This window comes from Pantherophis guttatus, chromosome 1 (genome assembly GCF_059756535.1).
Source record: "Pantherophis guttatus breed Tessera chromosome 1, ASM5975653v1, whole genome shotgun sequence".
In the NCBI taxonomy this organism is placed as follows: domain Eukaryota; kingdom Metazoa; phylum Chordata; class Lepidosauria; order Squamata; family Colubridae; genus Pantherophis; species Pantherophis guttatus.
Window position 1 is genome coordinate 173,343,690 of NC_142063.1, and position 5,114 is coordinate 173,348,803.

Genomic DNA, 5,114 nt, shown 5'->3' on the forward strand with positions numbered 1-5,114 from the left:
GATTTGGCTTTAACTGCTGCAATTTCTGAGGGATTCTCTCAGTAAGCTTTAGGAAACTTCCCAATTCAACTTAACATGTCTTTTTTGCCTTAGGATCCCCTCTGCACATGTGCAGATTATTCCTATATTGTAATATGCAGACATGACTTTAATATCAGTCATATTTTTCCTCCAGTTTGACTTTTTAAGATTGTTTTTGGGAACACCAGGTACACTATGTTTCAAATCTTAACTGACAAAGTATTATAGCAGGTGGTTGATCTTGGCAAAGCTAAACAGATTTTGGACTATAGACCAGAGTGGTAAAATGAAAGGACATTTGGAAGTAGGCAGTAGCAGTAGATTGTTTCATGGCCACTGGACATCAAGCTTTGGAATTATTATTGTGTTAATACTTCCTTCGTTTTCCCTCCCTTCCTTGGCAATTACAAATAATATGTGTGGTAGAATCTTGGATTTTCTTTCCACATGATGTACTTATCGCTAACACACACACACACACACACACAGTGGACTGAAGTGGAAAGTATGGAGAAGGCACCATCTTTGCAATAACAGTTTGCATGACATCTCTGGACAGGGATCTTGCTCTTTCTGCTTTGCAACTGACTCGCTTGCCAGAGCTTATGTATCACTTACTGTATATCTACTCCTGAAACCTCAGTTTCCCATTCAGCTGATAATGTGAGAGTGGCCCAAGCAGAACTGGTCATTTAACATTATCTGCCATGTTGGTTTGGGAAGAAGAGTCATCTCCAAAGGGTGCCTGTATCAGCCTCTCAACAGAAGTAGAGAGGAGGAGGAGGTAAGAAATAAAATAAAAGCACAAGATACATTGCATCTTTCCTTGGAGAGCTCCACAGCAGACTCTGTTGTTAGGTAGCCTGAAACAGACTAATTTCAGTATCAACCAGCAAATGTCGGATTGTTTATTTATTTCTTATTTTGGCCTTACTGCCTGGAGGGGGAGAGAAACTCAATGTATTTCCTCCCTTGATTAGTAATGTAAATTGACAAACCTTGGACGCTCTGAGGTCTGAATGGCTGCCATTGACTCTGCTGTCTCTTGGCTCAGCACTGGAAACAGCACTTTAAATTCAGTGAAATTAAGTCCCTGGGTTGTATTTCCAAAACACATGTGCTGATTGGATATCACTGACCTTTGGATTAACACTTCTGGATCTTTCTTCATTTTGCTTATATTCAATTATGGGAATTCTCAGAATTTTTTGGTAATTAATATTCCTTTACACCCAAAGAAATAACACAAGACTTGTTTTCACTGCATGCTCTTGACTTTTGAGATATAATAATAATAGAGACATCCATTTATTAACAGACTACTGGATGCTGGCACTAGTGTTTCCATGGAAACCCACCAGCCTGCAAAAGCCTCCACAGATGTGTTTTTCACCGTAAACATCAAATAGCACCAGTGAGCTTCTACACACACACACACACACACACACACACACACACTTTGAGATGCACTCCCCTCTTTCTGACACCTGTACTTTCTCATTTGGTAACACCCTTATAAAAAGGTTTCATCTGGTATTTTGCTTTGCAAATTTCTGAGTTGGAGGAGGCATTAGAAATTGTGCACTAATTTATCACATCCCACAACTCACATGGCAGAGCATTTCCTTGTAAGCTTTTCCAGAGGTACACATAAAATCACTAGAGCAATTGTGACAAAGATTATGACTTTTTAATCTATACTTCCCAGATAATAGTGGAAAGATTTATGCAAAAGTGTTAAGATGAAAATATATTTAATATATTGAAATCTTACAATGTACTCACTATACCGGAAGAGTACAAAGAAAACCTGAATCATAGTTTTCAGGAAATGTACGTTCCAACAAAGTTACAAGTACATAATAACAAAAACATGAAGAGGAGGCAAGTAAAAAGAAATGAGAACATTCCATGTCAATCTCTGTTTCCATTCTTGACTAGTCATCTTAGTCAATACAAGATGACTAATCAATTCGTATTATTATTTTCTAGAGCAAGAGTGAAGATGTAGTTTAACTCTTGGAAAAGTTCAGTGATTTGGACAACTGGGAGCTCCAATACATTCATAGGCAGAACATATATCTGTTAGCATAGGAAGAATGGCACATTTACTGTAAATAAAACTATCCAGTCCTTTCGCTGTAAGTCTGAAGTCTGTAAGACATGTGACCTAAAACACTGAATTTTTTCCCCATTAGGTCAGCTCAGCATGACTCCATTGGTTTCTTGTCTGCTGTTGATTTAAATTAATATTGGACTTATAATTTGGTAGCCTTTTTGGTCCTATTTCAGATGTCCAGTTGTTCTTCTTCTTTCTCCCTCCCTGTCTTTTTCTCAGGCCTCTTCTGCTTCAGAAAAGTGTTCAAGTGGTACATTACTCCAAAGATTATAACTTTGCAGAGGAACTATTCATTCATTCATTCATTCATTCATTCATTCATTCATTCATTCACTCATTCACTCATTCATTCAATTGGCTGCCCATCTGACCATAGGATAACTCTGGGCAGCTTACAGTCATAAAACTATATCTATACATATACATTAAAACATAAATAAATTAAAATCAAATATTAAAATTTAAGGATGGGGAGGGTGGGGGCAGAGTAAAGGGAGGTGAGATCTGTTGTTAATCAACCATTGCATCACTCCACTGCACTGTTCTTCCACTGGGGCCCCAAATCAAATGGCAGGGCCAGGTCTTTAGGCCCTTATGAAAGGATAGGAAGGTTGGGGCCAACCTCACATGGGCGGGGGGGCCAAGAAGTTCCAGATGGCTAGATATATCATTCTTGATATCTGAGAGAGAAAAGACTTCATCCCTGGAGTTTCCCTCTTTGAATATTTGCTCTGTTGAGCCATTTCTTTTCATGATTCTTACTGGCAGTTTGAAATAACAAAGAGCAAATTCCCACTGGACAATCTAAGAAGAGTGAGGCCTCCTTCTGCCAATTTTCCTGATAGGTTTCCTGCCCTAGAGCCAGCCTGCCTTTGTCCACTGCGCTATTTTACATATGCTTCTCCTCTCAGAAACTGGACAGCTTCAGCACCGCTGTTGGGACTTGGAAAGAAAAGCAGAAAATCTTGTTGAGTCACAAGCTGAGTAACCTGGACAAGTCATTATCCTGACATCAGTCTTTTCATCTTTATTATGGAATGTGGATTAAGTTTACTCTAGTATTTGGCATATTCTCATATGTCTGCACTGAAGTGAAAAGTCTGCAGCATGTATGCACAAAATAATTCTCAGTGTACAGACCAAGATACTTCTAAAAACATTGTCCATATACAGATGGGGTGTGAAACTGTTATTTTAACAAAGTTATAGTTATATAGACCACCCACATGAGATCCTTTTGTAAGTGTTTTATCGGGAGCTCAGATAATACTTTATTATAGTTTGAAACTTTTCATGTGTTCCCACCATTTGTCTGTTTGTCTTCTTTCTACAGAAATCTATTGAGAAGGGTAAGACTGAAACAGGAGCACTGCTGGTTGGGGAGATAAAGAAAAGGCAAGACTGAAATATAGTAGGAGGGGTTTCTTTGGGAGAAGAACCAAATTGTTGGGCAATTGGTAGAAAATCAAAAGGCTGGGAGCAGTATGAATCTCCAGAGGGAGATCATTCCAGAGGGCAGGAGCCATCACCAAGAAGGCTTGTATCCTCTGTCCTATGTGATGACAATGCTTAAGCATCTGATGGCTGGACAAGAAGGAACAGGTGGAAAATCATTAAAGATAGATCCAATTTAGAACTAAGGAGAAATTTTCTGACACTGAGAAATTAATCAGTGGAACAGCTTAGCACCAGAAATTGTGGGTGTTCCATCACTGGAGGTTTTCAAGAATCCCTTTGTCCAGAATGGTATAGGGTCTCCTGCTTGAGCAGAGGGTTAGACTAGAATCCTAATCCTTCCAATCCTAATATTCTATGTTCTAATTGATGCATGGAGCGTGCCTACTCTAGCTGACCTCTCCAGCGGGATGGAAATATATGGAGAAAGGAAGTCCCTCAAGTAAAAGATTCAATGCCATGAAGGGCTTTATAGGTATAACCAGCACTCTGAATTGTACCCAGAAGTCAACTGGCAGACAGTGCAGATCAGAATGCAGTAGAGACATGTATGCAACTCATGACAAGCTCATCACTGCCTGCACTGCTACTGTACCTCCTCCTGTCATTTCTTTGCCTTCTTCCCCAAGAAAATGGTGATGGAAGAGATGTAGGCAACAAGATACCTCTCTGCCAATACCATTTGAAAAAGGGCCCTTGTAATTCCTGAACCAACAAGATTTCCTTCTGCTTAAGTTATATAGCTTCTCCCAGAAATGTAGAATCATCATCCCAACTCAAATTTTCTCACCAGATAGCATTAAATCAACCCCCAAAAGGCCAGATACATCTCTGCTACACCGCTGTTATACTCTGCTATCAAATAAAACTATCCAGGCATTAGGCACAATATGCTGTAATGAAATAGTGGTAATGCTCTGGACTGTGTAGATGGGCATATATATAACCATGTACTTTATGAAGATCAGTTTTATTTTGAAGATCCAGCCATCCAATTCACAACAGAGTACTTAAGAATGAGTTTAGCAATAAACTGATGGGCAGCAATAACTGTTCTTTTTCTCAAGAAAACCTTTTAAAATCCAGAATCCAAGAATTTCCCTGAAAACCCCGAAAAGGCCTGTGAGAATAAAAAAGATCTATAGGAATGAAAAAGAATGGAAAAATAAAATAGGCATCAGCAAACTTTTTAGGACTTGCCACTATTGACAAGTGCCACTTCATGTTGATGTAGGCATTTATTTATTGTATTCACATACTGTTAGATTCAACAACAACAACAAAAAAAGACTCCTTGGGAGGTTTGCAATGTTTAGCCACTTACCAAATCTCACTTGGGTTACAGGAATCTCTCCCTCAGGCTATGAAGATATTCCAGCAGAAAGCAGAAATTTGGTGAGAACCAGAGATTGGTCCCATTAAGCTATTTGTTTATTTTATTAACTGAGTGGCCCTAGATGAGAGAGCCCTTAAGCAAAACAGGCTTACTCCCAGGGAATTGGGGGAGAACCGTGGCCTT